The sequence below is a fragment of the Planococcus citri genome, chromosome 2 (assembly GCF_950023065.1).
Source record: "Planococcus citri chromosome 2, ihPlaCitr1.1, whole genome shotgun sequence".
Taxonomy (NCBI): Eukaryota; Metazoa; Arthropoda; class Insecta; order Hemiptera; family Pseudococcidae; genus Planococcus; species Planococcus citri.
The window spans coordinates 24,213,047-24,240,950 of NC_088678.1; the positions used below are offsets into that span (position 1 = coordinate 24,213,047).

General features: G+C 34.1%; 3 protein-coding genes across 9 annotated transcripts in view; 2 read left to right on the forward strand and 1 right to left on the reverse strand.

The window, feature by feature from the left end:
• Window positions 1–12,540, reverse strand: part of moody — a 52,316-nt gene extending 39,776 nt beyond the window's left edge. Inside the window, exon 1 of one of the 7 annotated variants that reach the window (XR_010556825.1) lies at window positions 5,762–6,430. The gene's annotated coding sequence lies outside the window, so the exon portion shown is untranslated. Of the gene's footprint in view, window positions 1–5,757; window positions 6,431–12,402 lie in introns of those variants that run through there. The other 6 variants (XM_065349263.1, XM_065349266.1, XM_065349265.1 and 3 more) reach the window with 6 other exon arrangements.
• Window positions 1–27,904, forward strand: part of LOC135835115 (uncharacterized) — a 473,170-nt gene that overhangs the window by 47,565 nt on the left and 397,701 nt on the right. The window lies entirely within an intron of this gene.
• The window catches only part of LOC135835114 (G-protein coupled receptor moody), a 267,377-nt gene that overhangs the window by 1,733 nt on the left and 237,740 nt on the right, over window positions 1–27,904 (forward strand). The gene's annotated exons all lie outside the window — the stretch shown is intronic.

Sequence of the window (27,904 nt, forward strand, 5' to 3'; positions counted from 1 at the left end):
CCCGCCTACAATGGTATTGTACTATGTGATATAATATATTAGGGTGGGGGTGAATGAATGATTACTTTTTGTTGCCAAGATCATTGAGCCCTTTACATAACAGAACATTGTTGGTAACGAGGTAGTGGGTGAGCATTTTCAAGACCTGTGTTAGTGTACGAATTTTCAGATACTTAAGATTAGCTGGACATGAAAATATTTCCAATGAAAATGTACTTACGCATCAATAATTAGGTACCTATCTCTTTTTTTGAGTCCAACTTTTTAGTTGATCCAGAATTTAATTCAGGAAAAAAATTAAAAAGCCAACTTTGCAAGTGGTCATACATGTTTTGAATTTTTGAGCATCATTGAACGGATTTACAAAATTGTTTGAACAGAATTCCTTACGTTTTCATGTCATTTCCAATTTTCAGCATCTCAAATTCTAGGATAGTTTCTCATTTTTACTCACAATTCTGCACCACAAACTTTTGTTATTTTTGGTAACTGTTTACAAGCCACTGAACCGGTTTCAAAAATTACACTGGGTAGTGTTCAATTTTTTATATGTACTTCGAAAATTTCATTTCAAATTTTCCAACGCCTCCGACATTTTTTCCTGGTTGCAAATCACTAGAACAAGATTCAAAAATTTTTTCAGTTAGAATGGTTCAATTTTTTATGTTCTACCAACATTCAACTTTTGTTTTTAACATGTAATTTTTTCCTATCAATTTTTTAGTGGCCAACCATTGAACTGGATTCGTTCTATCTCAATCAATCAATCAATCAATATCCTTTATTAACGGAATTATTACATACGAATTACAGAATAGTTGTCTAAAATAAACTTGACAGTTTACTCAAACTCCGCTATACCCGAAATTGGGCGAAGGATTCTTGCAAACGTGCCCACTCCTGTCTTACTAAAGTGAGTCTCCCGTACATTTTGTGCCTCAAAAATCTACCAAAATTGTCCTCCCATCTCACCTTCTGCCTTCCCGCTCTTCTTATTTTATATGCCCTAGGTACCAGAAGGTAACCTTGTAGGTCCATCTCTCATCCCGCATTCTCCCAACGTGGCCTGCCCAGTTCCATTTTTTTCGTCTAATCCAGTGAACCATATTAAGATTGTGTTCTAATTTTCTTTTGATACTTTTTATTTTTATTTTATCTTGTATAATTTTACTTTTAGCATAGATCTTTCAATTGCGTTTTGAGTCACTTCGATTCTTTTTAATAACTTATTTGTGAGGGCCCAAGTCTGAGATCCATATGTTAGGGTTGGGACGACACAAGAGTTGAAAATTTGGCTTTTTTGATAATTTGAAAATGAACCTTTGAATATATGCTTCAGAGACCAGTACTTCTTCCATGTTAGTGTTATCCTTCTATTTACTTCATTCTCTGTACTATTTTCCAAAGCTATTGTTTGACCCAAGTACACTGCTTCCGTTACCTTTTCTATGTTCTCATTTCCTATTTTTATATTGGTTACAGTATCTCTGGTCAGTATTTTTGTTTTAGTCATGTTTATATTCAGCCCTGCTACTTTTCCTTCTTCATTAAGGTCGCTAATCATCTGTTTCAACTCTTTTATATACTCAGATACTAGGGTTACATCGTCAGCAAATCTCAAATTTGTAATCCTTTCCCCTCCTATCAAAATTCCTTTGTTTTTCCATTTGTCTTCGAATTGTCTGAAAATAATTTCCAGGGCACTAATAAAAAACACAGGTGAGAGAGGGTCTCCTTGCTTTACCCATTTTTTAACGGCAAAATATCTTCCTGTTTTATCTGTTATTATTCTAGCTTTTAGGCCTGAGTACATTTCTGCTATGATTTTTGTCATAATTCTTGAAACACCCATCTGAAGAAGGGTGTTTACTAGATAATTGTGTCTCAGGGAATCAAAGGCTTTTGAAAAGTCTATGAAGGCTAGATGTATGTTAAATTCGTTGCTTTTTTGTATTAATTGGTTTATTGTATGAAGATGGTCAGTTGTTGAGAAGCTTTTCCTGAAACCAGCTTACTCTTTTGATTGTTGTTGGTTTAGCTGGGTACAAATTCTTGTTTCTATTAATTTTGAGAAGATCTTTGATAAAACTGTACTTAAAGTTCTTGGTCGATAGTTGTTAATGTCACTTTTCTCTCCTTTTTTATGAATCAGAATGATATCTGATTTTTTAAAATCTTCGGGAATGATTTGTGTGGTTAGGATATCATTGAAATATCTTGTTAGTCTTTCAGCTAGGATTCTCCCCCCAAATTTTATTTGTTTGTTTGAAATGAGATCATGACCTGTTGCTTTGTTATTTTTTAACTTTTTAATTATTTGTTCTATTTCCTCCAGCAAGAATTCTGGTTCTTTTTCATCTTCAATATTAATTACAGTTTTTGATAGGTGGCATCGTTTTCATCATATAGATCAGAGTAGAACTCTGTGGCTAACTGATTTATAAGTTCCCTATTATAATGTTTATTACCCTTTTTATCAGTCAAGTACGTGATCCATGACTTCCCTTGAGACAGATTTTTCCTAATTGTTTTTGTACTTGTTGTGCTGTTCAGAATTTCATTGATCATGTCTGCTTTTTTACTATAATTGAATTCTTTAAGTTTTTTCTTCACCAGTCTGTTTAACAAATTCAGTTCTACTTTTTCAGTTATTGACTTTTTTTGATTTGTTTTATTTTTTGTCTTTGTTTTATTACTGTTTTTATCTCAGGTGGCAGAGTACTTGACTTTTGTCTGGTTAATTTTTTCCTATCAATTTTTTTAGTGGCCAACCATTGAACTGGATTCGTTCTATCTAGAATTGATCAATTTTTCATATCCTATACCTAATATAACCGATTTTCCAAATTCTTGTCAGCATCTAAAAATGTTGGCCAATTTTTGATAACTGGTTGCAATCCACTGAAGCGGTTTCAAAAAATTGCTTAGTTATTCAGGTTCTACAATATTTTTGTTTTACATTTTTCTTCCCATATAAATGTTGTTAGATCAATTTTTGTATTCCAGAGCAAAAATGATGGAAGTCCATTTTTTTTTCGATTTTGCGATTTTCACATCATTGAAAAAAGGTTTGCAAGAGCTTTCCAATGATGTAAAAATCTCAAAATCCAAAAAAAAAAAAATGGACTACCATCCTTTTTGCCCTGGGGTATAGATTTTTAATAACTGGTTGCGAACTATTAAACTGGTTTCAAGAATGGTTCAACGAGCAGAATTACTCAACTAACTTGTTTTCCAGAGTTTTTCAGGATCTCAAAATTTTTGTCAACTTCAGATAACAGTGCTGATAACTGGTTGCAATCATCTGAACTGGTTTCAAAACTGCTCAATTATTCATGTTTTGTAACTTTTCTTTCGTGTTTTTTTACTTCAAATTTCTGATCAATTTTAAGCGACTGGTTGCAAACATAGGTACTGAATCAGTTTCAAAAACTGCTCAATAAGAACCTGATCATTAGGTATAGGTACATGTTTTATATACTATTTTTGTTTCATATTCTCAGTATTTTAATTTTTTTCAAACCAGTCATTGATAACTGGTTGTAAACCACTAAACTGGTTTCAAAGGATGGTTCTAAACCAGAATTTCTCAATTTTTCTAGTCTGTCAACTTTTTTTTGTCAACTTTATATCAGTTTCTCAAATTTTTGAACAGTTTCAAGTGATTGGTTGCAAATCACTGAACCGGTTTCAAAAAGAATATTGTTCGATTATTCTGTTTCATATTCACCTTCCTTGTATTAAGTTTTTTGAGTAATTTTTGATAACTGATAACTTGGTTGCAAATTATCAAACCGAGCTGAAAAATGGTTTATTCGTAAATAAAACTGCTCATATTTTCATATCTTACAACAACTTGTTCTCCATTTTTTTTCAGAATCTCAAATTATCAGCTGATTTCAATTAATTCAACTGATTGATTGCAAACTATATTGAACCAGTTTCAAAAATTGCTCAATCAGCATTTGAAGAATTAGATACATATTCAATGTTCCATCATTTTTATTCTATTTTCTCGTTTTCTCAATTTCTGAGTAACTATTGATAACTGCAGTTTCATTCTAACCAGAATTTCTTAACGTTTCATGTTCTATTCCTAATAACTTGTTTCTTACTGGTTTCAAAAACCCCTTTAGCAGATTTGTTCCATTATTCATGTTCTACGTACAACTTTTGTGTGATATTTCCTTCTTCGTGTTAATTTTTTTGAATATTTTTCAATAATTTTGGTTGCGATTGCGAATGATTCAACTCGTTTCTAGAATGATTTTTAACAAGAACTTTATTCCATTTTTCGTGTCCTATCTACGTACAACTACAACTCGTTCTTCTACTTGTTTTCACCGTCTCCAAATTCTACTTAATTTTAGGGTAACAGGTTGCAAACCTCTGAACCAGTTTCAAACATTGATAAATCAGCATTTTGTTGGTTACTTAATTTTCTTGAATAATTATTCATGATAACTGTTTGTAAACCATCATTAATTATATTCTCCACGTTCTACAAATCTGTTTCACATTTTTACCTTTGCATCGATTTTTCTTTTTTTTTGGGAGGGGGAAGGGGAAGGGGAAGGGGCATATCAATAATTGCTTTTACAAAATCGTATCTTGTTTCAATCTTTTCAAATCGTAATAGGTACCTAGTTTATCCAGAAGAACCATTTTTTTTTTATTTCCAGCAAACTCTTGTAGCCTACTCTTGGATCAACTTTTTTTTCCAAATGTTTCCCCTTTTGTTCTTTCTTTTTAAAAGAGAGAACACGAGCAATTTATACATAGAATGATGGATCTGTAAGATAAAAATAACTTGATTAATATCGCACTGTTCATTTCTAAAACTTGAAAAAAATGACATTATTGACGCATTCTACCCCCTTCCACTATTTCAAAGAAATTGATAAAAGTTACCTATAATACCAAATTCGAATAATTTTTTCAGAAAAAATATTCATTCATACTTGATTTACCTATTTCATAAATTTTTTGTTTTCTGATTTTGAAGAAAGTTTCAACTTCACCGAAGTTAGAGAAGGAGGGTGCCAAATACACTTGAAGATTTTCAAATCTTGGCCACGACTTTTTATGATCATTTCACATCAATTTTCAATAATGTTCCAGAAAATTTCAACAAAATTAAGCTGGAAATCGATCATTTTGGAAGAGTTGTGTATACCTAGTGCCTTTAATCCTTTCACTTGACTGGTTAGATCACCTTCATATAGCTCTATACCTACTCGTTACTCGCAAACTTATTATTAATTCTTTCCCAGGACAAATGATAAATGTACCTACTGCTAAACATAGCTACCGGAAAACACTGTCGTGAGCACGTCCGCAGAATGAAACGCGAAAATTGAATTGTTTATCGTCTTTACAATATCAAACCAATCAGTGTGCCAACTGTAGGAGGCTTCTGGGAGTTAATATAGTATAGGTATACACAATTTTTTCAACACAGAAACACGCTGTATTAAAAATCAAACTCGGGCAGGCGAAAATTCTACAACTGTTGACAGTTTTAAAACTCTAACAGTTATACAGACTCACACATCACACTGCATCAACAGAAAATCAATTAGGTAGGGACGTAATTCCCTAAAGATCAAACTGTACCCAGAAAGATGGTCAAGTTCAAGGTTACAATCTATACCGACACACAAAAAATAATAATTATCGAACATAAAAATTCTGCCATCATATCGACGATAATATTCGTACCTAACTTACACACAGTACAGTACACAATACACATACCTACCTACATTTCTGGTATCATCCTCTCTATGGCCAATCAGAAACAAACCCCAAACCGATGACGACGCGTTAAATAACGAGCGCATTATCAACGGCTATATCGATTACATCGCGAACATTTTACATTCACATTTCACACACAACTTTGCTTAAAATTCGCGAATTTCCGCAATAAAATCAACCAGTTTACGACACGCGATTTTAACGAGCACAGAACGATTGGCGCGAGTTTCAAACTCAAACGTTGGCGAACGACGAAAACTTCATCGCTATAAGAACGCAGCGTAAGCTTGTTTCCAAAATGCCGACGATCGGTGCTGGGTGGAGGGAGGGATGATTCAGGGGATGATTTAACAACGTTCATAAATACAAATACCTTTTAATGTGCGACATAAAATACGGAACGTTGTTTTCATGTTGGAACTTTTCATAATGGTAATAAAAACCGATTAATTTGATGCGAACGCGACGCAAGAGAGCTCGTATATACGATGGGATAAACTAGTAATAATATAAATGTTCGTAGCTAGATTAGTATAGTATTTCTGCCTGCTACTCGTCGATAGACGTGCACAGCACACAGTATACATACTGCAATAAGCTCACTTACTGCTTACACATATCGAAACTATGCCGCGGTGGTAATAATATGTCTCGATGACGATGTACAGAACATTGTCGTCGATGTCGCGTACATTAGCTCTCTCACGATCATGGCTTAACTAGCATTGGTACACTTTGCTTTATCCTATTGAGAGCCTGTCAAACATAAGTGCATAGTGAGTGAAAAGTTTGCTTAGTTAGACGTTTTCGTTTGGTAAATTGTTTACAGTTGATGAATTACATCGGTTTTACTACCACTATATACAACGTACGAATAGATTATTCGTGATCCCGCGGGAAATATGGATTTGAATAAGTGTTTTTGACGACAATTAGCTTCACTGGCGTGTTTTAAATTAACAGCAGTTGTCAAGTATCACAGCAGGCTACATAGTACATACTGGTAAGCGGCTCCGAACTCCCTACCCATGTATTCGTAGAAAAAAACTACTGTTTTTACGCTGGGTTTTGTTACCATATTATAGTAATTTGTTTACGGATGATTTTTCCTTGTATGGGAATAATTCTTATCGTTAATTTGAATAAACAATGAACGTGAAAATAGTTTTCCCGAAATAAGAATGTTATGATGCAGAGTTTCTCTACGAATTCTCATTCGTTTTCTTGGCTAGGTCTTGTCAGATGCAGCGCGCCGAACGCCGAACTGGAGGAATCCAACAATGACTTCTAAGGCTAGAGCTACAGCCTTTGCCTAGAGATTGATAAAAAAAAAAGGTGAAATAATTTACACTCTCCGAAAGAATATTTAGTTTTTTTTTTCACCGGCAAAAATTCATACTTCGTCACCTTAAAGGCAATGGCGATTACGTCCAGAAAAAAAAAAGTTTTGGTCACTTCTTTCAAAAGTGTTCATGTTTCGCATCCAGATGTACGACATACATAGATATTATTTTTTTAGAATTTTTCAAGTGGGTGGAAGATCTTCAAAAATACGAAAAACTGCATTTTTTCACGAGTTTTCCCACATAATTTGATCATAATTTTGACCGAAACATTTTTCCTCGCGATATATCATAAAAAACGCCCTACTACACCGTCAACCCGAATTTGGATAGAATTTGTCATTTTTTTTATTTTATAATTATTACCAAAAAAATTGAATTACCTACATATGATTTTGGGAATCCCTGAACCCCCTTCCGGATCACCCAGGTGGCCAAAACTTTTGTATAAACTAATATCAACTCGAATTAACATCATCTACTTGTACATATTTCAATTTCAGAGTAAGTAATTACAATTTTTTTCACTCATTTCCATCAAAGTTGGGTTCATTTAATTTTGAAAAATGCTCTCATGAAATTATTACAGGTAAAAAAATCGAAGATTTTTGATTTCTCTGAAACTAAAATACATTTGAGTATAATATGCAGAATTACGAAGAGCCAGAAAAACATACGTTTCTCTCCCCCTCTCCCCTCCTTCTTATAATAGAGAGGAACGTGTAGTGAACGAGCGTTGATTCCATCTGCCGAATTTGTATTTTCCCCTCAAAATATTCAAATTTCGATTCTATTTTTTGAGGTCACTATGAAAAAAATTGATCCATTGTACATATTTTTAAAGAAGTTGAAACAGATTTTCTTTTTTTTTTTTTGAAAATTCAACTTTTTTCTGTTTGGGACTAAAATTTTTAGCCCTTCAAAAATAGATTTTCCAAAGAAAATTTTTAAAATTTTAAAATTACTATTTCATTTTGATCCTTAATTTGAATCAATTTTTTTGTGATTAATACAACAATATCACGTTCATGAATCTTTTTTTTACTCCTCGTTTGATTTTCGTAACTTTTTAACATAACTTTGAAATGTTTCGAGCAATTGTTGCCAAATTCACCTCAATGACCTCTCAAGGTCATTGGCCAAGCTGTTTGTCTGGTCACTTAAGATCATTGACCCTTCCATCTGGAATCTCAAGGTTGTCTGTCAATCTGTCTGGTTTCTTAAGGTCATTGATCTGTCGGTATGGATCCCAAGGTCATCTGTTTGCCTGTCTGGCTGATTAAGGTCATATATCTGCATGACTGACTTCTTGAGGTCATTGACACGTCTACCTGAACATCTCTAGGTCGTCTGCATTCCTGTCTAGCCTCTTGAGATCATTCACCCATCACATGGTTGTTTGTCTGTCTGTCTGTCTGGCCTCTTGAGGTAGTTTGAGTGCTTGTTTGGCTTCATATATAAAGTCATTGACCCATCTGTCTGCCCTCTCAAGGTCGTAGACCTCATGGTCGTCTGCCTGACCGGCCTCTCCAGGTTGTCTGTCTACCTGTCTACCTTCTAAAGGCCATTGACCTGCCTATCTGCATATTTGGCTTTGTAAGGTCATTGACCTTTCCGTCTGGCTTCTCATGATTGTAAGGTATGTATGATTGCCTATTTGACTTTTAAATGTCATTTTGGCCCGTCTGTTTGGCCTCTCAAGGCATCTGTATTTCATTCTGTCCTCCTAAAGTCATTGACCAGCTTGTTTGGGTTTTTATGGTTGTTTGTTTGCCTGTCTGCCTGGTCTCTCAAGGTTGTCTGTTTACCTGCCTAGCTTCTTAAGGTCATTGATTCATCTGTTCCGCCTCTCAAGGACGTCTAGATTTCTGTCTGGCCTCCCAAAGTCATTGAACAGTCTGACTGCCTGTTTAACTTCTTAAGGTCATTGACCTGTCTGCCTGTCTTTTCATGGTCGGCTGTCTTTCTGTCTAGATTCTTGTTAATAATTTTTGGGAATAGTTAATTGAAAAAAAATGGCAAAAAATACCACCAAAAATCACTTTGCTTGTACATATGTAGCACAAAACCTACTTATATTGGGAACTAGAACTACATATTTATTAGGAATAGAAAAGGAAATTTGGACACCAGATTGAGAATGGGAATCCCTAAAAAACCAGATTTCCACGATTCCCAGCCAATCTAAATCCTCTTGTGAAAATTTTAAATTCTTATTTTTAAAAACTTGTTTTTGTTGTTGTTGTTTTTTCCTGAAAAAAAAAAACTAGACAAGTCAGGGGCACAGTCTAGTAACATCGAAGCCCCAGTGAACTCTATATTTACTGAATTTATATGGATTGGTGATGGACTGGTGCACTTCCTAAAAAGGGGAGACACACCATTACCTGTACGCTGTAACAGTACCACCCTATCTATGTGACCAACTTCCAATAGAGGAATTGTATGAACGTTTAGAACAAGCAGAATTCCCAGAATGTGGAAAATTTATTCTATCTGTTCTCCAATTTGAATTAAATTATTCGCCAAAACCCTATAAGGTCATTGAAAAAGACTTAAATAAAATTCTAGACCTTCTGGTGCACAAGAAAGAAGCGGACTTGATAATTTTGATCTTCCCTCCAGTCAAACCACAATAACCACATGTACCAGAAAAACCGTAGGAAATTGGAGTAAAACTGGCAAAGTACATTGAATATCGCAAAATATTCACTAATGCGGCAGATGACCAAATTGTGATATTTTGGAAAGAGCCGTCATCACCAATTTACCATAATTATGAGCCTTATACAGCCTGGTTCCTTCAATGAATGAATATTTAACCAAAGTGACATAAAGTTTAGATGGTTGCATATCTCACATAAGAGAATGAAATACCAAAGCTAAAAAACTTTTCCAAAACAGATTCATCCTTCGGAAAATTTTTCAAAAAAAAAATAATAAATTGCGCATTATATTCCCGGAAAGGTTGCCATTCTCAACATGGAAAAATAAATGACTTGACCAGCTTTGGAAAAGAGCTCTTCGAATTTTTTTTGGAAATCCGAAAAATTTTCTCTACATCCAATTAGTACCTAAGTAACCAGCATAACATGATGCAACTATTCCATACGAGCCCACTTGAAGGAGTCAGACTACTCCCGATTCAACGGTATGCTCGTAGTATATTATAGCTCGGTCATAACGCCTTGATAAACATAGGTATATGCAACCACCATTACGTAAGTAATTATCACTTCAAGCTAATTCAATATGAAATTTGATTGATCGTCACTAATGTACATAAATAGTACATATTTATAAGAGCTGTACGATCGATTCAAACAACCTAAAAACTCGAGGACGCATGATAAAAGAGAGGGGGGACGAAGGGAAGGGTAACTTGAGGGTTGAGAAATTTCAGAAATTGCATCAGAAGTAGGAAACATTCGACTTTATCACAGGAACAATTTTTTGAAATTTTCAACATATGTGCATATTACTGTCTTGAACTTGCATTCTAATGCAGTTCAGACTAAATTCAGAATTTCAACCATCTTAGAGCACTAGTTCCTATAAAATCTCTCAACTTGGAATTTCAATTTGTTAAATTCAGATCAAAACTTGTGAGCATTAATTTAAAAATACTCGTACCTAGTTAACTACCTACATAATATGAATTATAAAACATAATTTTTCATCGTGAAAAATTTGAGGTGATAATGTTTAATCGCTCGTTGAGGATTTCCGTTGAATTCTAGGAGCATTTATTTTATGCAAGAGTAAAAATTGAAAAAAACCAAAAATCAACTCTTATCAGTAATTTGTTTACCGCAAACTCATCGGATATCTACGTCAAACTTCACCGAATTTATGACAATTTCCATAACTTTACAAGAGACACAATCATTATCAAAATCGAATGATACATCGCTGATTAAATACATTTCCAGGATATTGTAGATGTGGTGAGAGAGCGAAATTGTCGGTAACTGGTAGAGTTATCAACAATCAACACGTAGGTACCAATTTCAACTACAATTATACCTGATTTGGCAAAAATACTTATTGTTGGGAAATTCGTTGAGGTAATTCTAACATGGAAAATGTTTTGAAATTTTGGAAATTTCGATGCACGACTGCATAAGTGACAAGTTACATATGTTCAGAATGAATGAAACGATCACAGCGATCATGTCGATAAATTTAGACAATAGACACCTTTCAATAAATATACCTATAAGTGTGACAACTTATGTATTTTTTGAAAAAAATATTCTTCAACAATCAGCATATACATTACTTAAAACTTGCTGGCCACTTAATTTTTCAATTTTTTTATTCAAAAGTTGCAGATACTTTTCAATAAATCTGTTATTTGTCAATTTCCGAATGATAAATACCAGATGATATTAACATAGCCAATGCAAACACAATTTCAAGGGCGAAGAGATGTAGATATATTTTTGTATTGAAGCAAATGTAGGTAATATTCTACTTCCTCAATCTGCTACTTCATCTTTTCACTTACCTACTTTTGCATTCGGTCAACGTTCCTTTACGAGTACCTATTTATTCTTATCTACTTAGTGTGCTTATAATGTTTTATTATATAATCCTAAAAATTACGATAAAATAATTCCTCTTTAAATCGAGTTAAATTCAATGAGATTTTCGGATGCGAATATTAAATTCCCAAATCGGGAAATGAAGACTGATAAAATCCGATGACGTAACATTTCAGTATGGTTTTAGAATCGTACGAAGCAATTATTTTAATATTATTATCAATATTGGTGGTGTCGTTGGGGCATTCGGTTAGTTAAAATTCACGCACTTAATTAGTGCGTTGGTTAGTCTCACGAAATCGAACGGTTTTTATGTGATATTCGTTAAAAAAAATCGATCGGTGTGGCTGTATAATTTGTACCTATTTAAAAGATCATTTTCGTAATTCCCTTTTGATTTAAAGTGAATAGTGAATCGCGATAACACGATGTTAAAAATTAACGCAGCATTTTGCATTTTGCTAATTTTATACTCGATATCGGTGCAAGTTAAATGCGATGGTAATTCAACTTCAGAATCCGACGACAGCCCGATAAAGCCAGTCCACAAACACGTGAAACAATTAAAAGGCTTTACAGCTATATTAAAATGTATCATATCGAACAAGGATGCAACCGGAATAGGCTGGACACGAAATGGAAACAAGGTAAAAGGCGATTCACGCATCACGGTGGTAAAATCATCCAATCAAACGACTCGTTCAACGTCTTTGAAAATCAAATCGATCGAAGCCAGTGATTTCGGTACTTACGAATGCCACGCCAATATATCCGGTAACGTGACCTCGGTCAAAGTTAGATTGACCGAGAAGAAAAGCGCATCTTCGGTCAGACCCCAAGAAACCACGGTCAAACAATCTCTCAAATCGGACGCCTCCTTGAGATGTCTCCTGCCCAAGGGTGCTTCTTCGATCAACTGGTCGAAAAATGGCACTACACTGAAAGCAGATAAACGACACGACATATTAAGATCATCGAATAATAGATTCCGTTCAACGACTTTGGTTATCAAATCAATCGAAGCTGGTGATTTCGGCACGTACGAATGCACCGCCAACATATCTGGTAAAATTCACTCGGCCAGTATTAAATTAGCGGAGAAGAAGAAAGCACCTCCAGTGAAGGCAGTACGTGATGTACTCAAAGAACCCCTGAAAGGAAATGTTATTTTAAAGTGTGATTTTTCAAAACATCCTTCTTCGTATGACTGGTCGAAAGATGGTACCAAACTTATAAGCGATAATCGCCATACTATTGTGAGGTATACCAATGCCAAAACGAATACAACCACAGCTATATCGTTGAATATAAGAAATCTCGAATCCAGTGACTTTGGTACTTATAAATGTGATGCAACTATTTCCGATAAAAAATATTCCGCAAGTATTAAATTAGAAGAAAAAAAATAATGGACGAATGAGGTCAGAATTAAGACAATGATTTGGTCAAAATAATATACCTACCTATTTATGAATTTGTGTAGGTATTTTACTTTAAAATTAATTATTATCAATATGTACTCATATTTGTATCATAAATTGATTTTCAAAATGTTATCAAATACAATGTATATCATATTTTTTTTCAAATTGCAATTTTTTCAAAAGAAAAATTTCCACGTAGGGTAGACAAGGATGGATGAGCAAAGATGTTGAGGTAAGGGAAAATACTTTACGGGGGCCCACAGGTCCTTTTGAATTATTGGAAGTAGGTAGGAAAGTATTTTCAAATGCCAGAAAGCAAAAAATTAAAGTTCAAACAATTTTTTCAAAAAAAACTTTACAAGGAAGCGTTAGAAATAAAAACGTCCAACTCAGGAAAATTTGAAATAAAAAAATTTTCAAGAGGAATTCATAAATGTTGTCATTTTTTTCACGAAATAACAGAAAAATGCCCGAGTAAAGCAAAGGCCAAATTTTAAAGAAATGTTATTTTTCAATAATGTATCCAAAAATTGGCATCTTTCAAACTTTTGATCAAAAATATTGAAAATTTAAGTTTTTTAAATAAACGTCAAGTAGGTAATTTAATTTATTTAATTTGAAAAAAATGAATTGTTTTTTCTGTCCATTTTTTGGACGAGTTAGAAGTTTAGTTGAAAATAGCCATGCTTTAATTTGAATATCCTGTGTACTGAATTTTCAAAAACAAATGAAGAAACTCAAGCAGATGAAAAAATTACCACCACTTAGATCCTGCCCCTGGCTGGAGCCTTAAAACTCTAATGTTTCTCATTCAGTTTCTTTAGAAAGTTGGAAATATGATGTAAATTTGAACAAGAGCTTTTTACCTCGATTGGATCAAATTTTAATATTATTCACAAGCCAGAATTTTTAAAAATTCCTAAAAATAAAAATCAAATAACAAAAATAAACAACGTTGGTCTTTCCACTATCTATCATAAAATCATTTTTAAAACTTTTTGTGAAACAAAAAGCAACACTGGTGAATTCCAAATTGAGAGAGGCAATGTCATCGTAGATAACTAAATAAGATCATCAAAAAAGAAATCAGAACCAATTTCTTTTTTAAAGTGTGAAAAACGCAATCTCTATGATCTTGTTGAGTTGGAATAATTGCATCAGGTATACCTCTCTCTCACAGAATTTAAAAATAGACAGATAGTTTAAGTTGTTGGATTTTATGAGAAAATATTCATACCAATATTTTAAAATTTTTCCACAAGTTCAAAAAAGTTATACCAAAAGCCCTCTCTTCCAAGTTTGAATTTTAAAAAAATAACAAAATTTTAAATTAATACTACGTTTTTGTGTTCTATTTCTGTGTCAAAATTTTGAAAAATACAACCCACTTCTCAAAAAAAATCATCCTCAATCTTCCAAGCTATATTGGTTCTTCGGAGCCTTCTAAAGTCTAAAAAAAGAGAAAACCCGGAATTAATCAAAGCTGGCAAGTTGAATATTTCCCACCTCTAAAACCTCATTTTTAAGAAAAATCCCCACTCAGTTTCTCAAATTAATATTTTTTGTCCCCTTCTGTGAAGCCTCAAGAAAGCATTACCTTTCCAAAGTTGGAAAAAATATACTTATAGGTAGATTTATCCAAATAGTTCTCTTTTGAACAAAAAAACCCTCGGCCATCCAATGGTTTAGCTTTCATACAGAGATCTCCAAACGTTGGGGAAATCAAAAGAATTGAATAAAAAATAAAAGTAATGAACTTTTTTTCTAAATTTTCAATCTATGAATCAGAATCCTTCTAAGTAACTCTCTTCTCAAGGACCTTCCTTGACCTCCTAGCAATGTTGATCTCCTTATATAGAAACCCCCAAAATTGAGGTAAGTAAATAAAAATAGAATAAAACAATAGCTGGTGTTGTTTCTTTTTTTTTTAATTTTCAATTTCTGTGTCAGAATTTTTCTGCATTGTAGAGCTCCATATATCCAACTATTTTCAAAAAAGGGGCTCAAATTCCACCTTTTCATCATTCAGGGAGGGGGGAGGTCGAAACTATCGATAGCGCCCACAGTGACTTTCTGACGAGAATAGACCAAATCCAAGGATTAGAATGTAAAAACGCACCTACATCAGTTGATTTTTTTTAGAGGGCTCAAGTTCTACTTTTCCATCATTTATGGAGGAAGCAAAACTATTGAATAGGTAGTTCTTTTCCAATAAAAATGAACCAAATCCAAAGATTGCAATGTAAAAAGAAAAAAATCGTAATCTTTTTATTTTTTTTCAATTTTTTGGTTTACTTTTTCTTCATTCGAGAAGGCGAAAAGAGGAAGAGTCAAAACTATTGAATAAAGCTTCTCTGATGAAATTTTACCAAATCCAAAGATTTAGATCGTATAAAAACGAAAATGTTTTGATTTTTTGAGAACTTGGGGCTTTTTGGCATGACTTTACCTCAAGCTAGGAGGTGAAATTTTCAAGAAGTTTTTTCATCGGTAAAAGTCAACTACTTCAAGGGATGATAGGTAGTAAAAAAAAAAGAATTTTCAGCAAAAATAATACCTCTCTACGTTTTTGTTTTTTTTAATGGCCGGAGAGTTAAGCCATGCACAAGCATCAAGCAACCAAATAACATGAATTGTTGATAAAGCGAAGCGTATCAATTCTCTTGGGGAAACCAAAAATATATCATCTCGCAAGTAGCAGATATCATTGAAAAAATATCATTATGGAAATTCAAAATTTATTTTCATAAAAACAATTTTTAAACATGTAGTCCAGTCAAATAGCAGAAAAAAATAGGTGAACCCAAACATCATTGCGATCAAAGGTTTTTTTTTGGTGAATATTGTGTAGGGTGGTGTGCTGAACAACATACTAAAAGTCCCTGCCCCTACCCATGAGCTAACCCCCCCCCCTGAGGATCTAAGATCCCCAAAATCAATTTTTTGTCAAAAACTTCCAAAATATTAACTTTTGAGTAAAATGAGCTTAGTGATAATTTTATCTCCTCACCAATCCCTATCAAATGAGCTGTCGACTAACTTCCTAGCCCCAAGAGGGGGGGTGGCGCAACGATCCCTCAAAGTGTCATGATTTTAATAATTTTACATTTTATAACTTGGGACTTGGAACCTGTTCTAATTGATTAAATTGAGTCAAATTTGGGGAATGGGATCCTTTTGGGAGGTAGAGTTGACCTCTGGAGTGAGGAGCGTCAAAGTTAAAAATTACCAAAAGGTCATTTTTTTGGAGGGGCATAATATGACCTCAAATGGATGAAAACTCCCATTGTGATCAACAAATCCAAATTTCAGCTTCTTAGGTCATCCCCACCCCATTTGAGGCAAAATTAAGGTGGAACGCCCCCCTTATTTTGTCACTATTTTCGGTTTTTCCACCTTAAAAGGAGTGGGGATGATCTACGAAGCTGAAATTTGGATATGTTGATCACAATGGGAATACTGACCAATGGTATGATTTTGGACCCTTTTCATCCATTTGTTGTCATATTAAGGCCCTTCCAAAAAAATGACTTTTTGGTAATATTTTCAACTTTGACCCTCCCCATTCCAGAGGTCAATTCTAGCTCTCAAAAGGATCCCATCCCCCCCCCCAAGTTTGACTCAATTTAACCAATTAGAACAGGTTCCAAGTCCCAAGTCATAAAATGTAAAAATATTAAAATTACATCACTTTGAGGGGTCGTAGCGCCACCCCCTTGGGGCGAGGGAGTTGGTTGACAGCTCAATTGATAGGTATTGGAGAGGAGATGAAATTATCACTGAGCTCATTTCAGTCAAAAGTTGATATTTCAGAAGTTTTTGACAAAAAACTGATTTTGGGGGGCTTTGATCCCCTGAGTGGGGGGGGGGGTCAGCTCGTGGGGTAGCGGCGGGGACTTTTAGTATGTTGTTCAGCACACCACCCTACACAATATTCAGCAAAAAACCCGTTGATCGCAATTATGTTTGGGTCAAATTGCATTTTGACTGGGCTAGTAAGATTATTCACAATTTCATTTAATTTTTCAACTATTTTATTTCTTTGTCGCTAAAATTCACTACTTTCTCTGCAGTTTCAAAAATTGATAAAGTAATATTCCGTCAATCAATTCGAACAAAAGCGAACTATTCAAAAATTGAACATATGATTTTTCACCTTTTTTTTTTTTGGATTTGAAGCTTAAAAATACCTATACTTGTCAGCCAATTTGTATGTATCTGAATTTCCACTCGTAATTAAACCGCTGAAACCTTCATTTGGTTTGATTTTGTATTCGCTGGTATCATTTTAAAAGTCTCAGCAATGAACCGTTATATACATTCTCGATATGAAAAAATAAAAAATTGTTGCATGGTTTGAGAATTTGTTTAAAATAAGTAGGTAAATAATAGGGATTCTTTGATCTCGGGCAAGAGGCATGAGACCGACTCGGACATCGCCCGTGGCTGGCAACAGGCCAGACCTACTTATCTAGTAAGCGTGTAAAATTTCTTACAATGTAGGTGCTAGGTACCTATAATTCCAAGAACTATGATTGATAACATAAATACTTGTATTATTTACATAGAAACACAAGAAGCAATTATTTTAGTATTATTATCAATATTCATCGTCTCATTAGACCATTCCATACGTAACTAGGTAGGTAGATACTTATGTAATTAGCGAATTGGCCATTTCATTGCATCGAATGTTGTGCTCCATAATACACGTACAAAAATAAATTTCTATAAATTTAACTAAGATCGTTTCAATTATTAGACTCGTGACTCGTAGCAGTGTTGAGTGTACCTTGGTAGTTGACAGTGAGAAGTGCGTTTCGCTGAATAATCGCGATACAAGTGTACAATGTACATAATGCAAAGTGTCGACGTAGCATTTTGTTTTATGCTTATTCTGTGCTCAGCAGTCGCGTTAGTTACAGGCCATAAAAATACCCCAGCTGCAAAAAAAGAGAAGAGCTTCATAAATCCAGTCTATCCGCACATAAAACAATCAAAAGGCCTCGATGTCACGCTGCAATGCATCATATCCTCCAACAATGCTACGGGAATAATTTGGACACGAAATGGATCCAGAGTAAAAAACGATTCACGCCATACAGCCACAGAGGTAATAAAATCCAATAAAAAAGATCGTTTCTCGAATTTAAAAATTCAATCAATCGAGGCCAGCGATTACGGAGTTTACAAGTGCCACGCTAATGTATCCGGTAAAGTGAGCTCGGCCAGTATAAACTTATCAGAGAAAAAAACACTACCACCGCCCATCAAACCTAAAGAAACCAAACCCCCCAATACCACGATCAAGGTTTCTCTAAAATCTGACGTACTCTTGAAATGTCTCCTGGACACGAGCGCTTCTTCGATCAAGTGGTTGAAAAATGGCACCAAAGTGAAAATAGATAAACGGCATAACATTTCACCATCATCGAATGAGACGAAATTGGAAATTAAATCGGTCCAAGGTGATGATTTCGGAACATACGAATGCATCGTTAACGTATCTGGTAAAGTTCAATCAGTCAAAATTGAATTAGTTGAGATGAAACAAACACCTTCGGTAAACTCAGCCAGAGTAAACTTACCTGAGAAAAAAATACCACCACCATCCATCAAACCTATTAAAGAACCCCCGAATACCACAATCAGGGTATCTCTAAAATCTGACGTATTCTTGAAATGTCATCTGAACGCGAGTGCTGCTTCGATCAAGTGGTTGAAAAATAGCACCAAAGTGAAAATAGATAAACGGCATAACATTTCATCATCATCCAATGAGACGAAATTGGAAATTAAATCGGTCGAAGGCGATGATTTCGGAACATACGAATGCATCGTCAACATATCTGGTAAAGTTCAATCAGCCAAAATTGAATTGGTCGAGAATAAACAAACACCTTCGATGAAATCAACACGAGATGAACTCGAAGTACCTCTAAAGGGGAACGTAACTTTAAGATGTGATTTTTCAAAACCTTCTTCATCATCTTATACCTGGTGGAAAGGTGACATCAAAGTCAACAATGATAAACGTCACACTATCAAAGAATATTTCACAGGGAATACAACCACAGGTACATCATTGGATATTGTAAAACTGGAAACTGGTGACTATGGCGTCTATAAATGTCAAACAAATATATTTAATGAAATACTTTTCGCTAATATCAAATTGGTTCAGAAAAAATCGTAGAATTGAGGCAATGTTTCGATCAAAAAACACCTATTAGAATTTCCTGTTCCCAAAAGTTCTCGATTTTTTTTTATTATCCATATCTATGTATATTTGTCTCTTACAACTTTTTTTAATGTAATTAACTGCTTATTTTTACAGCCCATTCGATATGAGTAACTAAAGTAGGATTTTTTGGGCACAATTTATTCGAACTTTTAAATGAGCGGTTTCAGCTATTCAAATTGTATTTTTTGGGTGAATATTAATGCTGGGAGTATTTTGAGGCATCCTTCTCTGAAAAAGCGAATGAAAAAAATAAGAATTTCAGAAAACCTATAAATTTTGAACTGTTGTGGAATTAAATCTTAGTGACCTATAAAAATACGTTGAATTTTGGAAGAAAAACAGAAAACCCCATCAACAAATTTTTGATGAATTTTTCTCCCAAAATTGGGCCATGATTTTTGGGATTTTTGAAAATGGTGCCATGCAGCTATAAAAAAAAGGGGTAAAATTTTGTCAAAAAATCAAAAATTTCTATCAAGTAAAACAATATGTTTTGAGCTCTGGAAGAATTTTCTGTGACTTGAAATTGGGTTTTGATTTTCAATACTTTTAAAAATATCAAATTTTGACAAAAAAATCAAAATTTTCTACCAAAACTTTTTTGAACACTTTCGAAGAATTTTCAGCTTAAACTTCAGTTATAATTGTCAAAATTTTTGAAAAAGTGGCTGCTACTTATTCAAATGTGCAAAATGGGTCAGAGCCAAATTTTTGTGCCAGAAACATTGAGGGTTCCTGAACAACTCGCACCCTCGCTTCGCTCCTGTGCTTCGCCCGATTGTCTCATTCCAATGTTTCCTTCTTATATTCGCGGGACCCCCTGCACCCCTCTCGGGTTTCACACAACTGTCTTCTTCCCCCTTCAAAAAATATGGTAACAAACCTTTTTTGACTCTGCAACGGGTCAAATAGGAGTGGAAAGTTGAAACCAGCAAAAGGCACTTCGGATACATCCTTCCAATGTACTGTGAAAATTTGGACCCTCTAGGTCAATTTGGAGGGGCTACAGGCTGTCTGAAAAATTGGAAAATGCGTAAAATAGCAAAAAAATCCACTTTTTGACCCTGGAGATAGGTCAAATAGGGTTGGAAGGTTGAAACCTGCCAAAAGCACTTCTGATACATCCTCCCAATGTACTGTGAAAATTTGGACCCTCTAGGTAAATTTAGAGGGGCTACAAGCTGTCTGAAAAATTGCAAAACCACTTTTTTGACCCTGGAGAGAGGTCAAATAAGGTTGGAAGGTTGAAACCTGCAATTATCACTCATGGGACACCCTCCCATTGTATTCTGAAAGTTTGGACCCCCTAGATCAATTTTAGGGGCGAGGGGGGTCAAAAATTGGGGTCAAATGCGGTTTTTTCCACCTTAGATATGGTGGGGATGATCTAGGAAGCTGAAATTTGGATATGTTGTTCACAATGAAGATACTAACCAATGGTATGATTTTGGACCCTTTTCATTCATTTGGGGTCATATTATGGCCCTCCAAAAAAATGACCTTTCTGTAAAAATGAAGATGGAAGGTTGAAACGTGCAAAAGGCACTTCGGGTACATCCTCCCATTGTACTGTGAAAATTTGGACCCTCTAGGTCAATTTGAAGGTGCTGTAGGCTGTCTAAAAAATTGAATGTAAAATAGACCAAAAATCCCCTTTTTTGACCCTGGAGAGAGGTCAAATAGGGTTGGAAGGTTGAAACCTGCAATAATCACTTGTGGGGAACCCTCTCATTGTATGCTGAAAATTTGAACCCCGTAGATCAATTTTAGGGGTGAGGGGGCCAAAAATAGGGGTCGAATGTGGTTTTTCCCACCTTAAATGGAGTGGGGATGACCTAGGAAGCTGAAATTTGGATATGTTGGTCACAAAGAGGGGTACTAACCAATGGTATGATTTTGGACTCTTTTCACTTATTTGGGACCTTTTTATGTCCCTCCCAAAAAATGACCTTTCTGTAATTTTCAACCTTGACCCTCCTCACTGCAGGGGTCAACTCTAGTCCCCAAAAGAACCCCATTTCTCAAGTTGGACTTTATTTGATAAATTAGAACAGGCTCCAAGTAATAAAATGTAAAAATGAGAAAAATTTCCATTGTGCTGAAACTTATAAATATGATTAATCAAGTAGAAAGAAAATTACGCGAGAAACCCAATTATTTGAAATGCTTTGGAATTTCATTCAAAATTAACGAAACATTTCCATAATAATTTGGACACAAAAAAATCTCTAAAAATTACCAAAAAATTCGTAGAAATAATTTTTCAGAAATGCTCAAAGTTTTGATACATAGAAAATGTTGATTTTTAGACAACATTTTAACCCATTTTAATAATTTTATCGCACGTTTCCTTTTTCAAAAATTCAAAAAAATGGCCCAATTTTAGGCTCAAAATTTAAAAAAAATTGCTCAAAAAAAGTTTTGATAGAAATTTTTGATTTTCTAGCGACGTTTTAATTCAACTCATTTTGAAAGGTTTCATAGCATGGCACGTTTTTCAAAAATCCCAAAAAAATGATGACTCAATTTTGAGCTCAAAATTGTTTGAAATTATTCAAAAGAAGTTTTGATAGAAAATTTTGATTTTCTGCTGAAATTTCAATTTATTTTGACGAGTGTGTGGCTTCTTCATTAGAAATTTCGGAAATCAGGACGCATGTTAGGGCTCAAAAATTGCACCTGAAAACCCTTTTTTGGCCACTCAAGTCAAAAAATGGCATTTAAAACGATCTAAATTGGCCAAATTTCTATCTAATAATAAGTTTGCGGAAGAGCAAGCTGCTTCTATTGAAAACTACTCATGACTCTTCAAAGATTTTTTCTCAAAAATAATTCCAAAATACCTACACATAAGGTGAGCTTATCTACCTACCCAATATCTGTAGGTAAACTTGAAGTTTTTTGCAAAAGAGCAGCAGGGAGCGGGGGGGGGGGTATCATACACATCCACGACCTTTTTCTCAAGTTGAAAGCGAACATTTAGCTCATTCAAAAATGATAAAACGCATCGTGAATTTTCATTATTATGTTTCAAGTATCGAACATTTCCAAAGACACGAAAAAATTTTACGAACGTTTAAGACAAAGCTCAAAGGTCGAAACCGAAATATACTCAACGGTATTAATTATTTCGAACGGTTTTTTTTCTCATTGTGATAAGAATAAGATGTATATTTTTATTATAAAAGGTTTATCATAATTTTCACAGCTCGTTCATTAGACAGGCGAATGTTATTAATTAAACCATTTAATCGTATTTGTATTTAAAATATAATAACCATAATAATATTGATGCATCAGCTGAAATTAAATCCGAACAACTTTCTTCCATTTGGAAACTTTGATCAAATGCATTTCTAATGAGAGCTGATAAATACATAATGACTCATTTTTTTAATTACCTACCTACTTACTTATTCATTCATTATCCAAAACTCACTACCCATATCTAAATCTTCACAGATGATGGTTGAAAAAACATCGATTATCCACTATTTTGTTATTTGTTTTACGTCTGTTTGGCGAACTGTTTCGGTTTCATACGTTAATAGTAGTGATTCTTTACTCTTCATACAAGTGAACGTAATTTTGAAAATTTCAAATGCCTAATTAAAAATAATTTAGACTTCTATATGTACCAACAACTTGAATTGTTTGAATGTGAAATATTGCGAAAATGTTACGTATCGACCAACTGCATTGGCTCATCCTGTTCCTCTTATGGTTTTCAATTGGCTACACAAAGAATTCCGTACAAAAAAGGATCAAACTATCGATATTTGCGCGAAAGACACCGGTAGAGGCAATTTTAAATTCGAAAGCTTTGTTAAAATGTACGGTGAGTCAATTAATACCTGTCACGAACATAACCATAATTTGGTCAAAAGGAAACATAAGTTTGAAAAACGACAAACATTATAAAATCGAGTATTCTACTGTTGATTGGATGATAACTGGCACAAGTTTGCAAATTCAGCCAGTCAGCGAGAAAGATTACGGCACTTATGATTGTACAGCTCTTCCAGTTAATCATTCATCTTCATCAACGATCAGAAAACATGCGAGTACAGCTAGGATTAAATTAGCTCAAGTTGGCCATTATGATTCGGGGATAAATTTAGCTACTTCAGTTTGTTCGAATAATTTTGCTAATGTCGAGTTAATCGGTATACTTATTTGTTTGTGGTTTTATATCGTGCTTTATGTATCGAGTCGATAAATAATCTTTTTTTCCTCACTTTTTTCCGATTTTTAATGTGTATTAATTCAGCAAGTAGCGATTAATGTATAATTAACAAGCCTATAATCAGAAGATTTATCAATAATTTCCCATTCGTTCATTTTTAAAAATACCTAATTAGGTGCGAATAGCCAATTTAACCTCAAAAACCCCACTGAATATCGAATAATCATCATCATTCAACTTCCGAACAACTCCCTCTGGTGATTGAGAGAGACACTCGCCTGCTGTTAGACCCTACAATAAGGAAAGCTCTAAATAAGAAATGATCCCTCCTTGAGGGCTCTTGGTTCGATCTTCTATACAGCTGGGGGTTTAAAACTTTTCCCACTCGAAGTAAACTTCATCAATTTTTGTCAAAATCCAGGGAGGCGAAAAAATAAAGCCGAAGGATTTTGATCAAATTCAGTGCTGACCTTCATTTTGAGTAGAAAGGTACTCAAAAACAAAAAAATTTAAAGTAATGCGATTTATGATTTTTTGGGTTTTTAAAGGTACTGACTTCTCGAATTTCACACTTTTTCAGGAGAGTCTGGTCCTGATTAAAAAAAGTGAGTTAAATTCGGAATTAGAACATCTGAAACCCAATAATAAACCATAAGTCACACAAATTCAATTTTTTTTGAAATTCATCAAATTAAAATGTCTTTATAGTGCCTCTGAAACCCAGTCAACCTAAACCACTAATGTCACACGAATTTCACACTGATATGACAAGGGATCTACTTGATTTCGAAATCACTGATTGGTACAAACCTTGGATAGGTGGAAAGACTCGAGAGAGGACCTCAAAGAACCTCCATCCATCGATTTTTCGTTGCTGAGTTCAATTTTTCGATTTTTGGAAAATTTTCGAAGCCTTTTTTTTGCAAGCAATAACTCAATAAGTACTGCTAGTTTAAAGTGCAATTGACAAAATTGGCTGTCAAATTTCGAAGTTGCAACCCCCTCTTCCCCAATTCATAGGAAAAATAAACTGTTGTAGAAGTAGAATTGTTGAGAACTGATAGCGACTGACCTTGCAATCTATGCAAACACAATTTCCATCAAAACTACGTAGTTTTGAACATTGGTGTGAGTTTTGATATTTCTGAAAAACGTGTTATGCAACCTTTCAAAATGGGTTAAAATTTTGGCTGAAAATCAAATGTTTCCACAGAAACTTTTTTTGAGCAGCTTTGAAAAATTTTAGGCTCAAAATTGAGTCCAGATTTTCGAAGTCTTTGAAAAAAGTTCTATAAAACCTATCAAACTACATCAAAACTTCGACAAAAAGTCCAAAATTCCCGTCAAGGTTTTTTTGAGCACTTGAGAAAACTTTTGAGCTCATATTTGGGTAATGATTTTCTTGATTTTTGAAAAATACAACCTTTCAAAATAGGCAAAAATGGGTTAGAATTTCGCGAAAAATTCAAATATTTCAACAAAAATTCTGTATGAGAATTCCTGAAGAATTTTGAATTCAAACTTAGGTTATGATGTTTTTTACGATTTTTTAAAACGTGTCATGCAATTTATCAAATTCGGAAAAATAGGTTAACATTTTGTTACTATGGTCAATTGGTCATTTTAGAAGAACGTTGAGCTCGAAATTGGATCATGAAGGTTTTTGAAAAAGTCGCCGTGAAATCGATTAAAAATAGGTTAAAATTTCAGCAGAAAATCCAAAATTTCAGTCGACATTTTTTTGAGCTCTTTTCGAGAATTTTGAGCTCAAAATTGGATCCTGATGTTGGGATTTTTTTGTAAGAAGTTCCATGAAACCCGTTAAATTGACAAAATAGGTTAAAATTTTGCGAAAAATTCAAATATTTCAAAGACATTTTTAAAAAGTATTTCTGAAGGATTTTGAACTCGAAATTGGATCATGATTTTTTAGAGTTTTTGAAAAAGTTGCTATACTTAAGTACAACCTAGCTATCAAAATAGGTTAACGTTTCAGCAAAAAATCAAAAATTGTTTACAAAACTTTCTTTAAAACTTTTGAAGATTTATGAGTCAAAAGTGGCTCATAATCTTTGGGGTTCTTGGAAAAAGTGTCATGTCACTTTTCAAAATGTGTTGAAGTCTTCTACGAAAAATCAAAACTTCATAAGTCTCAAGTCTAAAACTTTTTTGAAAACTTCTGTAAGATTCAAAGCTCAAAATTGGGCCATGATATTCAAGATTTTTGAAATTTCGGAAAAAATCCAACATATCTACCTAATTTTTAAAGAATGATTTAAAATATCCTGAAAAAATGAGGTTTATTCTAAATTTTTCAAAATTTACAAAATACTACTGGTCAAATGTGCATACGAATAGAAAAATCTACACAAAATAATGTTTCTGAGTGGGAGTATTTTTTTCTGGCCTTATATTTTGAATTCGAACACGTGTAATATGTACTTCCAACTTTTCCATAAGACAACCTTATGGTCACATTTGCCTGAGTCTAAAACCAAAGGCGCTTAAGTATGTACTTCGAAAATTTTAGTCTAAACCATAAAGTACAAAGTAGACTGTAAGATTGAAAGATATTTTTTGAGCTACTTTCCAGAGTCCTAAAACATGCCACTGTCACTTTCAACACATCTGTTGTAGGCGGGTAGTTCTATAAATTTTACACCATTTCATAGTAGGTCTAGGTATGTCTCCTCGCCAAAAAAAAAAGTGTGTTTTGAGACATTTTTTTATGTGAAATGGTTAATATGTATACTCGAGACTTGATTGATAGTGTTGTGCCCAATTCATATCCCTTAGGGGACTAGGGGAGTGTGGCGATTTTCTAGCCATATAACCATTTAGAAATAAGATGTGAGACAGCCACGACGATGGAACTTTTGCTCATATAAGAAGGCCTGTTGCCCCGGGGGAAGGGGGTAAATTCATAGTAGCGTCTGAGAATGTTGGATGGGGATGACTTTTATCGACCAAACCATTCGTCATCATTTTTCATGTGCATTACCCAGTTATCAAATTTTTTACAAGCGTTCCAAGTACTTACATATAATCAACCATCTATTTCATTTGAAAAATTTGTGATAAATTCACGCTTTGAAATTCCCTCGATTTAAATTATCTATACACGAAAAGGTATACATAAATGGAAAACATTTTTAAACAGATGAATTTTCCATGAAAATGAGTAATTATGGTACCGATAAGTAGGAAGTTGGCTGTGTGACTTATATTGTGAATCACCTTATATCATTTCCATCATCACTGGTTCACATCGTGAACAGCATCAATACGAGTTCGATCAGTTCATCATTTTAGTCTTGAAAACTCACTGATCTATGTAGAACAACAAGTCTTCGTTCGAAATCACATAGTTTGTATCGTATCGTGACAAGTTTATGTATTTACTAAAAACCGACCATAAAAATGCATCGTATTCGCATCGGTATCGCGTGTTTCGTTCTATGTTATTCAATCGTTTACGCACAACAAACCGACTCAACAGACACGATTACAATATCCGCGAAGGGCGACCTGGTGGAAGTAGAAGAAGGAAATGCTACAGTTACTTTGAAGTGTAGCGTGATGCAAAAGAACTCTTTAGTCGAAATCACACCTCATTGGAAAATGGAAACTGGAACTGAATTATTGAAAGACGGCGGTCGTTACGCAATTAAAGTGGATAAGGATACTGAACCCAACCAAAAAACGACAACCTTGACAATCACTTCAGTTCAAAAAACGGATGCGGGTATTTATGAGTGCACTGCCACTGAAAACGGAACTAAGGGAGCTAAAGGAGCTACTACGAAAACACCTGGAAAAATTACATTAAAAGTGACTCCAAAACCTGAACCCACTCCTAAACCTGAACCCACTTCTAAACCTGAACCCACTCCTAACAGTGGTATTTCTTCAGTACAGTCCAGTAATTTTGCTATCTTCAAGCTAATTGGTATGTTTACTATCGTGTCTTATTACATGTTCTAAATTCAAAGATGATCACGTCATTATCTTGATGTTACATAGACGTATTTTTAAACAACAATTTTCTTCCATTTTCCAATTTTGTAATACTAACATAAAAGTTTTTCATTCTTGAAAACTTTAGATCGATTAAATGATAAGAATTTTAGTTTCATGACAGTGCGTATGAATTAAGTAGATAGGTATTATTAATATCAACAACCAAATTCCATTCATGTCAAAAAATATATTAGATGTCGAGTCAGAAGTCTATATTCTTTATTCAAAATAAAATAAATAATAGTTCCAGTTTTCAAATTCTCAGCATCCTGATAAAAATTCCAGTAGGATGGTTCCCACAAGTGTTTTGTTTCATGATTTAAACGATGTACATATCTATTCCACTTATCATAATTATTACATTAAATATGTACTTATTA